Source organism: Carassius carassius, chromosome 45 (genome assembly GCF_963082965.1).
Source record: "Carassius carassius chromosome 45, fCarCar2.1, whole genome shotgun sequence".
Taxonomy (NCBI): domain Eukaryota; kingdom Metazoa; phylum Chordata; class Actinopteri; order Cypriniformes; family Cyprinidae; genus Carassius; species Carassius carassius.
Genome location: NC_081799.1, coordinates 1,473,901 through 1,483,900, shown reverse-complemented (window position 1 = coordinate 1,483,900; position 10,000 = coordinate 1,473,901). Strand labels below are relative to the sequence as shown.

Genomic DNA, 10,000 nt, shown 5'->3' with positions numbered 1-10,000 from the left:
AATGTTTCACTAATTATATAATAATCTTGCAAAAAAAAAAAAAAGACTCAATGCCCGATCTCCGAATCTTAGCATGTTTGGTACTGGTTACTACTTGGATGGTAGACTGCCTGGGAATAATTCCAGGTGCTGTAAGCTTTTAGGTTTTCTTCCCTACTTATATAATGTACTGGAGATTAGAGTGGCTGATCTTTAAATAGCCCTCTCTTTGCAGCAGTTTTCGCTTACGGCCATACCAACCTGGCTATGCCCGATCTCGTCTGATCTCGGAAGCTAAGCAGGTTTGGGCCTGGTTAGTACTTGGATGGGAGACCGCCTGGGAATACCAGGTGCTGTAAGCTTTTTGGAAATGTTTCACTAATTATATAATAATCTTGCAAAAAAAAAAAAAAAAAAGAGTCAATGCCCGATCTCCGAATCTTAGCATGTTTGGTACTGGTTACTACTTGGATGGTAGACTGCCTGGGAATAATTCCAGGTGCTGTAAGCTTTTGGGTTTTCTTCCCTACTTATATAATGTACTGGAGATTAGAGTGGCTGATCTTTAAATAGCCCTCTCTTTGCAGCAGTTTTCGCTTACGGCCATACCAACCTGGCTATGCCAGATCTCGTCTGTTCTCGGAAGCTAAGCAGGTTTGGGCCTGGTTAGTACTTGGATGGGAGACCGCCTGGGAATACCAGGTGCTGTAAGCTTTTTGGAAATGTTTTACTAATTATATAATAATTTTGCAAAAAAAAAAAAAAAGAGTCAATGCCCGATCTCCGAATCTTAGCATGTTTGGTACTGGTTACTACTTGGATGGTAGACTGCCTGGGAATAATTCCAGGTGCTGTAAGCTTTTGGGTTTTCTTCCCTACTTATATAATGTACTGGAGATTAGAGTGGCTGATCTTTAAATAGCCCTCTCTTTGCAGCAGTTTTCGCTTACGGCCATACCAACCTGGCTATGCCCGATCTCGTCTGATCTCGGAAGCTAAGCAGGTTTGGGCCTGGTTAGTACTTGGATGGGAGACCGCCTGGGAATACCAGGTGCTGTAAGCTTTTTGGAAATGTTTCACTAATTATATAATAATCTTGCAAAAAAAAAAAAAAAGAGTCAATGCCCGATCTCCGAATCTTAGCATGTTTGGTACTGGTTACTACTTGGATGGTAGACTGCCTGGGAATAATTCCAGGTGCTGTAAGCTTTTGGGTTTTCTTCCCTACTTATATAATGTACTGGAGATTAGAGTGGCTGATCTTTAAATAGCCCTCTCTTTGCAGCAGTTTTCGCTTACGGCCATACCAACCTGGCTATGCCCGATCTCGTCTGATCTCGGAAGCTAAGCAGGTTTGGGCCTGGTTAGTACTTGGATGGGAGACCGCCTGGGAATACCAGGTGCTGTAAGCTTTTTGGAAATGTTTCACTAATTATATAATAATCTTGCAAAAAAAAAAAAAAGACTCAATGCCCGATCTCCGAATCTTAGCATGTTTGGTACTGGTTACTACTTGGATGGTAGACTGCCTGGGAATAATTCCAGGTGCTGTAAGCTTTTAGGTTTTCTTCCCTACTTATATAATGTACTGGAGATTAGAGTGGCTGATCTTTAAATAGCCCTCTCTTTGCAGCAGTTTTCGCTTACGGCCATACCAACCTGGCTATGCCTGATCTCGGAAGCTAAGCAGGTTTGGGCCTGGTTAGTACTTGGATGGGAGACCGCCTGGGAATACCAGGTGCTGTAAGCTTTTTGGAAATGTTTCACTAATTATATAATAATCTTGCAAAAAAAAAAAAAAAAAGAGTCAATGCCCGATCTCCGAATCTTAGCATGTTTGGTACTGGTTACTACTTGGATGGTAGACTGCCTGGGAATAATTCCAGGTGCTGTAAGCTTTTGGGTTTTCTTCCCTACTTATATAATGTACTGGAGATTAGAGTGGCTGATCTTTAAATAGCCCTCTCTTTGCAGCAGTTTTCGCTTACGGCCATACCAACCTGGCTATGCCCGATCTCGTCTGATCTCGGAAGCTAAGCAGGTTTGGGCCTGGTTAGTACTTGGATGGGAGACCGCCTGGGAATACCAGGTGCTGTAAGCTTTTTGGAAATATTTCACTAATTATATAATAATCTTGCAAAAAAAAAAAAAAAAAAAAGAGTCAATGACCGATCTCCGAATCTTAGCATGTTTGGTACTGGTTACTACTTGGATGGTAGACTGCCTGGGAATAATTCCAGGTGCTGTAAGCTTTTGGGGTTTCTTCCCTACTTATATAATGTACTGGAGATTAGAGTGGCTGATCTTTAAATAGCCCTCTCTTTGCAGCAGTTTTCGCTTACGGCCATACCAACCTGGCTATGCCCGATCTCGTCTGATCTCGGAAGCTAAGCAGGTTTGGGCCTGGTTAGTACTTGGATGGGAGACCGCCTGGGAATACCAGGTGCTGTAAGCTTTTTGGAAATGTTTCACTAATTATATAATAATCTTGCAAAAAAAAAAAAAAAAGAGTCAATGCCCGATCTCCGAATCTTAGCATGTTTGGTACTGGTTACTACTTGGATGGTAGACTGCCTGGGAATAATTCCAGGTGCTGTAAGCTTTTGGGGTTTCTTCCCTACTTATATAATGTACTGGAGATTAGAGTGGCTGATCTTTAAATAGCCCTCTCTTTGCAGCAGTTTTCGCTTACGGCCATACCAACCTGGCTATGCCCGATCTCGTCTGATCTCGGAAGCTAAGCAGGTTTGGGCCTGGTTAGTACTTGGATGGGAGACCGCCTGGGAATACCAGGTGCTGTAAGCTTTTTGGAAATGTTTCACTAATTATATAATAATCTTGCAAAAAAAAAAAAAAGACTCAATGCCCGATCTCCGAATCTTAGCATGTTTGGTACTGGTTACTACTTGGATGGTAGACTGCCTGGGAATAATTCCAGGTGCTGTAAGCTTTTGGGTTTTCTTCCCTACTTATATAATGTACTGGAGATTAGAGTGGCTGATCTTTAAATAGCCCTCTCTTTGCAGCAGTTTTCGCTTACGGCCATACCAACCTGGCTATGCCTGATCTCGGAAGCTAAGCAGGTTTGGGCCTGGTTAGTACTTGGATGGGAGACCGCCTGGGAATACCAGGTGCTGTAAGCTTTTTGGAAATGTTTCACTAATTATATAATAATCTTGCAAAAAAAAAAAAAAAAAAGAGTCAATGCCCGATCTCCGAATCTTAGCATGTTTGGTACTGGTTACTACTTGGATGGTAGACTGCCTGGGAATAATTCCAGGTGCTGTAAGCTTTTGGGTTTTCTTCCCTACTTATATAATGTACTGGAGATTAGAGTGGCTGATCTTTAAATAGCCCTCTCTTTGCAGCAGTTTTCGCTTACGGCCATACCAACCTGGCTATGCCCGATCTCGTCTGATCTCGGAAGCTAAGCAGGTTTGGGCCTGGTTAGTACTTGGATGGGAGACCGCCTGGGAATACCAGGTGCTGTAAGCTTTTTGGAAATGTTTCACTAATTATATAATAATCTTGCAAAAAAAAAAAAAAAAAAAGAGTCAATGACCGATCTCCGAATCTTAGCATGTTTGGTACTGGTTACTACTTGGATGGTAGACTGCCTGGGAATAATTCCAGGTGCTGTAAGCTTTTGGGGTTTCTTCCCTACTTATATAATGTACTGGAGATTAGAGTGGCTGATCTTTAAATAGCCCTCTCTTTGCAGCAGTTTTCGCTTACGGCCATACCAACCTGGCTATGCCCGATCTCGTCTGATCTCGGAAGCTAAGCAGGTTTGGGCCTGGTTAGTACTTGGATGGGAGACCGCCTGGGAATACCAGGTGCTGTAAGCTTTTTGGAAATGTTTCACTAATTATATAATAATCTTGCAAAAAAAAAAAAAAAAAAAGAGTCAATGACCGATCTCCGAATCTTAGCATGTTTGGTACTGGTTACTACTTGGATGGTAGACTGCCTGGGAATAATTCCAGGTGCTGTAAGCTTTTGGGGTTTCTTCCCTACTTATATAATGTACTGGAGATTAGAGTGGCTGATCTTTAAATAGCCCTCTCTTTGCAGCAGTTTTCGCTTACGGCCATACCAACCTGGCTATGCCCGATCTCGTCTGATCTCGGAAGCTAAGCAGGTTTGGGCCTGGTTAGTACTTGGATGGGAGACCGCCTGGGAATACCAGGTGCTGTAAGCTTTTTGGAAATGTTTCACTAATTATATAATAATCTTGCAAAAAAAAAAAAAAGACTCAATGCCCGATCTCCGAATCTTAGCATGTTTGGTACTGGTTACTACTTGGATGGTAGACTGCCTGGGAATAATTCCAGGTGCTGTAAGCTTTTGGGTTTTCTTCCCTACTTATATAATGTACTGGAGATGAGAGTGGCTGATCTTTAAATAGCCCTCTCTTTGCAGCAGTTTTCGCTTACGGCCATACCAGCCTGAGCACGCCCTAGTGGAAGCAGGAAGTGGTACAGCTTGCAGGGGATATCAAACAACAAGTGTGGAGATTTGAAAATTGGAAACTGAAGCCTTGATGTTAAAAACAACCGTTTTAAAAAAGGGGAACTGGTTTGCGTTTAAGTCATTTAATCCCCAAACAGCATTTGCTGTTTGGGGATAAATACTTTCTGTACTGAGAAGGACATAACACGGTGTAACAAATGGAGAATGCAAAAGGCCAGGAGAAAAGGAACACAAGAGAAATGGACGGAGAGCTGGGCCAAAGAAAAAGGCATTATGAAAAGAGGCTCACAGTGCTGGTGGAAATAGAAGGAGAAGATAGACTAACAATGATGGAGATACTGAAGAAAGTAAGAGAAGAATGTGGAGTGGTGATCGGATGTAGATTCAAAACACCGAAAGAATATGAGTTGACAATGGAGGAGGACAAAGGAAAGAAGAAATTGTTGGACGGGCTTAAGATAAAGAATAGTCGGGTGATGGCGAAAGAGGTAGACTGTATGGAGATGGTGGTCTCGTTCCTTGGGTTACCAATGTACATACAGGATGAAGAGATACTAAGAAAGCTGTCAGAATGGGGAGTTAAAGCGGCCTCAAGTGTTAGAAGGAGAATGTGGCCGGGGACGGATATCGCTGATGGAACAAGATTTTTAAAGGTAAAGTTCAATGAGGTGGTAAAATCACTGCCGTATTCAACAAAGTTTGAGACATTAGGAGGGACTGAGCACTTCAGAGTAATACATGATAGGCAAGTGAAAGTCTGTCGCCTGTGCATTCAGCCAGGCCATATTGTAAGAGACTGTCCAAGCTTCAGATGTTTTAAATGTCAAAAGCAAGGCCATTACGCGAGAGAGTGCAAGGAAGAGAACTGCAATATGTGCAATATGCGACCTGGATTATGTGTGTGTGAAACCCCAGCAGAGATAGGTGAGAGAAACAGCAATGGGAAGGATTCGAATCAGTATGAAGTGGATGAGGAGGTGGAGATCGAAGGAGAGGTAGGTGAAATGACTGGACAAGAAGAGAGAAGTGATGTATGGAGTTGGGAAGAAAGAACAACGGAGTGGAGAGCGATTGTGGATGTGAGTGATCAAGAGGAGGATGCTTCAGGGAGGAGATGGAGAGAGAGAGAGAAAAAAAAGGAAGAGAAGGAAGCGGAACCTGGAAAAAAGATGGAAAGGAACGTCTTGGAGTGTGAAGACAGAGAAGGGGAGGGAATGAAAGCTGATGGCAAGAGTCAGGAGGGTGACAATGCGAAAAGGCAAGAAGAAATGTTGCAGGCGGAGAGAGCTGGAGGGAAGAGAGAGGTGCCAGAAAATCCGGTGACAATTGAGGACGAGGACATGGACACAAGCAAAAGGGAAAGGGTGCAGAAGAAAAGAAAGAAGAAACAAATAGAGGAGCACACGACAGAAAGTAAGTGTCTGGAATTAACAAAATGAGGATGATTCTGTTAAAAACGACAATACTTGCTATGTGGGGCTTTATGAACATTGCCTGTTTGAATAGCAATGGATTAAGAGATGTAAATAAGTTTGAGAAGGTGAAGGGATTGTTAAAAGCTGAAATATTCTGTTTGCAAGAAACACATTGGTCTGATGATATAATGGACAACATAAGGAAGAGGTGGGAAGGGGAAATTTTTGTGAATCATGGGAACGCAAAATCCTGCGGCGTGGCAACTCTTATAAAAGGAGATATATTGAATAATGTGAAGCAAGTATACAAGGATGGTAATGGAAGACTGTTAGTGACTGAATTTGTGTTCCAAAATGAATGTTTCAGGCTGATAAACATTTATGCACCTAATATTGAAAACGAAAGAAAAGAAATCTTTAAAGAAATTAAGCCGTTATGTAAAGGCAACTTTATTATAGTTGGGGATTTCAACGTATGGTGCACGAGACTGGATGCATCAAGTAGCGCAAACTTTAAATCAGATGCATCCAGGAAATATCTAACTGAATGGATGCAAGATGACGATATAGTTGATGTATGGAGGGAAGGAAATCCCTACAAAAAAGACTTCTCTAGAAGACAATTGGTGATGGGTGTTTTAAAACAGAGCAGAATAGATTTATGTTTAACCAAAAGGGAAATGTTAAAATATGTAAAAAATGTGAAATATAAGTTTGTGGGAATAAGTGACCATGCTATGATGATGGTTAAGATGGATGTAAACGAGGTGGAGAGGGGGGGAGGAATGTGGTGTTTGAATGCAGACTTGCTAAAAGAAGAGACATACAAAGAAAATATAAAAAAATGTATAGATTATGAAATGCAAAATGTGTTATTTGATGAAAATGTATGTGAGTGGTGGGAAAAAATGAAAGGGACAATTAAAAAAAGAAGTATTAGATATGCAAAACAAAGGGATTTTATGAGAAGGAGTAAAATTGAGGATATGCAAAATGAATTGAAGAGGGAAGCAGAAAAAATAGAAGGTAATCCTGAGCAAGACAAAGAACGCTTTATGCAAATAAAAGCAGAAATAGAAGAGTATGAAAAAGAAAAAAGTAAGGGTGCAATAATAAGGAGTAGAGCACAGTATGCATTAGAGGGAGAACGAAGCACGAAGTTCTTTCTAAACTTAGAAAAGAAAAAACAGAGGAAAAAGCATATAACAGAGCTGGAAAATGAAAAAGATGAGAAGATTACTGATTATGTGGGGATAATAAGAGAAGTAGAAATATTTTATAAAAAGCTATTTAAGAAAGAAGGGGTAAAACGGGAGTGTGTGGATGAAGTTTTAAATACTGTGAGTAAAAGGTTAAGTGAAAACGAGAAAAATATATGTGAGAGTGATATAACTATCGAAGAAATAAAAGAAGCAATAAAACAGACAAAAAAGAACAAAAGCCCAGGCTCAGATGGCTTAACGCATGAGTTTTATAAGACCTTTGAAGAGATTGTATCACCAATATTGTTGAAGGTTTATAGGAGTATGGAAGAGAGAGGGGAAATGCCAGAGTCTATGGGGTTAGGAGTAATTACAATACTATATAAAAATAAAGGAAGTCCACTTAAGCTAGGGAATTATAGACCATTGAGTCTTCTAAACACAGATTATAAAATATTGACAAAAGTGCTGGCAAATAAGATAAAAGAGGTAGTAGGATCAATAGTATCATTAAGCCAAGCCTATAGCATAAATGGTAGAGACATTACAGACACAATTTGCACAATAAGAGACGTAGTAGAAGGGATGGGGAAAGATGGGAAAGGGGGATTGGTTTTATCTATAGACTTAAATAAGGCATTTGACAGGGTGGAACACAGCTTTATAGAACAGACAATGGGGAGATTTGGGTTTGGAGAGAGGATGCAAAAGTGGATAAAAATAATATATGGAAATGCTAAAAGTTGTGTTAAAGTTAATGGGATGTTAACTGACCCCTTCCCTTTAGAGAGGTCAGTACGGCAAGGTTGTCCGTTGTCTGCAATATTATATTCAATAACAGCCGAGCCGCTGGCGACACTAATAAAAAAAGATAAGGAAATTAAAGGTATTCAAATACCAAAGGGGGGATTTAGTGTAATACACCAATATGCAGATGATACAACTTTTACAGTTAGGGATATAGAGAGTATAAATAAAATAAGAAAACAGATAGAAAAATATGGGGAAGCGTCAGGTGCAAAAATAAATGTTGATAAATCTGAAATAATGAGTATAGGAGGAGTAAGGGTTGAAGGGTCAGATATTCCATTCAGAATAACGAAAGACTTTATAAAAATTTTAGGGGTAAACGTAGGAGAGAATGCAAAAGAGGCAAGGGATGCAACATGGTCAGGGGTGCTAAACAAAATCAAGCAAGTGTTACAGTATTGGAGACTAAGGGAATTAAGACTAAGAGGGAAAGTTGTGGTGGTTAATTCTTTATTGTTATCTAAATGTAATTATGTGTTGGGAGCAATTGATTTACCAGACTGGGTGTTAAATGGAATAAAAGAGGCTGTGAATAATTTTGTATGGGGTGGGAAAAGAGCAAAAATATCAGCAAAAACATTAATAGCAGATTATAGTGAGGGGGGGTTAAATTTGGTAGATTTAGATGTGAAAAGGAAGGCAATAAGAGTTAAGACAGTCAAAAAATATTTATGTGGTAAAGCAGAATATGGTTGGAAGGGGTATATGAGAAAATATTTAAATGAAAGTGGTGGATGTGGTGAAGAGGGAGTGTTTATGGTTTTAAAAAAGCCAATGATTGAAAAGTTGCCGTTGTTTTATCAAGAAGTGTTTACTGCATGGGCTGAATTTGTGATAAATGTAAACTATGAATGTGAAAACATAAATCAAATACACAATCAGCCAATTTTTATGAACCCAAGAATAAGGAGGGGAGGGAAAATGCTCTACAACAGGCTGTTCATGAGAGCGGGGGTAAGGAAAGTAAAGGACTTGGCCTATGAATATGTAAAGGGTTTCTTACCAAATAGGGCAATATATGATTGTGTGGTGGGGTGGGATGATACAATTGACAAAGCAAAAGTGGATGGTGAGTTTGAAAACATTAAAACAAGCCTGCCTAAAAAGTGGGTAGAAGGGATTGAAAGAGAAACAGTTAAAGTGGGAGATTGGGGAATGCCTGAAATGTATATTGTGGAAAATGGGAGAAAAAAGTTTTTGATGGAGATAAATGTGAAAACTATATACCAAATGATGGTCAGAAAGGAAATCAAAGTGCCTGCATCAGAGGCGGTATGGCCAAGACTCTTTCCTGATATGAAGGTAAAGACAATATGGAGAAACTTAAATGTCAAATACAATGGACTGGACTGTGAGAATTTGGACTTTAAGCTACGACACAACAGAATTTATACAAAGGTGGTAATTCATCAAATGAACAAAAATGTGAGTAGAGAATGTGATGTATGTGAGACAGAGGCTGAAACCTTGATGCACATCTTCTTTGAGTGCAAAGAACTTGAGGAGTTTCATGCAAAAATGAAAAAACTGATAAAAGATGGAATAGGAAAGGAGTTTGCAGAGGATGAATGGAAAAAATTGTTTTTATTTGGAGAATGTACAAATTATAAAGATAGAAATGTGAATTTTTGGAATTTGATTTTGAGTAATGCAAGATATGCAATATGGGTGAGGAGGAATATGGCATACTTTGAGAGAAAGAAAGTAGATGTGATTGGAATGTTCAAGAGTATTGTTAGAAAGAGTGTGTATATTATGTGGAAATACCTAAGCAAAGAAGAATTTGAAAAAGCATTTGTAGAAGAAAATGGATTTATAAGTACAACCGAAGGGTTAAGTTTAAAATTTTGAAAAGACAAGGTTATGTTATAGTTAGGTAATTAGTTTTGGTTTGAGTGAAGTAATGTGATTAAAATTCAAAATTGATGCTGTATATGTTAAATTGAATTAACATGTAATACAATTGAAAGTGTAATGTTGGAAATATGAGTTATGTTATTATTATTTTTATGTACCTTTTGATAAAAAAAAAAAAAAAAAAAAAAAAAAAAATGCCCGATCTCGTCTGATCTCGGAAGCTAAGCAGGTTTGGGCCTGGTTAGTACTTGGATGGGAGACCGC

The 10,000-nt window shown here is 39.4% G+C and overlaps 10 non-coding genes and 2 pseudogenes across 10 annotated transcripts; all 12 read left to right on the top strand.

Moving 5' to 3' along the window:
* The first annotated feature begins 222 nt into the window (after positions 1-222).
* LOC132128691 (5S ribosomal RNA) lies at positions 223-341 on the top strand. The gene has a single exon (XR_009428264.1). It is a non-coding gene; the product is annotated as a 5S ribosomal RNA (ribosomal RNA).
* A 233-nt stretch (positions 342-574) lies between these two features.
* Positions 575-693, top strand: LOC132128143 (5S ribosomal RNA). The gene has a single exon (XR_009427854.1). It is a non-coding gene; the product is annotated as a 5S ribosomal RNA (ribosomal RNA).
* A 230-nt stretch (positions 694-923) lies between these two features.
* On the top strand, positions 924-1,042 carry LOC132128690 (5S ribosomal RNA). Its single transcript, XR_009428263.1, has one exon. It is a non-coding gene; the product is annotated as a 5S ribosomal RNA (ribosomal RNA).
* Positions 1,043-1,272: 230 nt separating this feature from the next.
* Positions 1,273-1,391, top strand: LOC132128689 (5S ribosomal RNA). The gene has a single exon (XR_009428262.1). It is a non-coding gene; the product is annotated as a 5S ribosomal RNA (ribosomal RNA).
* Positions 1,392-1,620: 229 nt separating this feature from the next.
* LOC132128269 (5S ribosomal RNA) lies at positions 1,621-1,729 on the top strand (annotated as a pseudogene).
* A 232-nt stretch (positions 1,730-1,961) lies between these two features.
* LOC132128688 (5S ribosomal RNA) lies at positions 1,962-2,080 on the top strand. The gene has a single exon (XR_009428261.1). It is a non-coding gene; the product is annotated as a 5S ribosomal RNA (ribosomal RNA).
* A 235-nt stretch (positions 2,081-2,315) lies between these two features.
* LOC132128687 (5S ribosomal RNA) lies at positions 2,316-2,434 on the top strand. Its single transcript, XR_009428260.1, has one exon. It is a non-coding gene; the product is annotated as a 5S ribosomal RNA (ribosomal RNA).
* A 231-nt stretch (positions 2,435-2,665) lies between these two features.
* Positions 2,666-2,784, top strand: LOC132128686 (5S ribosomal RNA). Its single transcript, XR_009428259.1, has one exon. It is a non-coding gene; the product is annotated as a 5S ribosomal RNA (ribosomal RNA).
* A 229-nt stretch (positions 2,785-3,013) lies between these two features.
* Positions 3,014-3,122, top strand: LOC132128267 (5S ribosomal RNA; annotated as a pseudogene).
* A 233-nt stretch (positions 3,123-3,355) lies between these two features.
* On the top strand, positions 3,356-3,474 carry LOC132128685 (5S ribosomal RNA). Its single transcript, XR_009428258.1, has one exon. It is a non-coding gene; the product is annotated as a 5S ribosomal RNA (ribosomal RNA).
* Positions 3,475-3,708: 234 nt separating this feature from the next.
* Positions 3,709-3,827, top strand: LOC132128684 (5S ribosomal RNA). The gene has a single exon (XR_009428257.1). It is a non-coding gene; the product is annotated as a 5S ribosomal RNA (ribosomal RNA).
* A 234-nt stretch (positions 3,828-4,061) lies between these two features.
* Positions 4,062-4,180, top strand: LOC132128683 (5S ribosomal RNA). Its single transcript, XR_009428256.1, has one exon. It is a non-coding gene; the product is annotated as a 5S ribosomal RNA (ribosomal RNA).
* Positions 4,181-10,000: the final 5,820 nt, after the last annotated feature.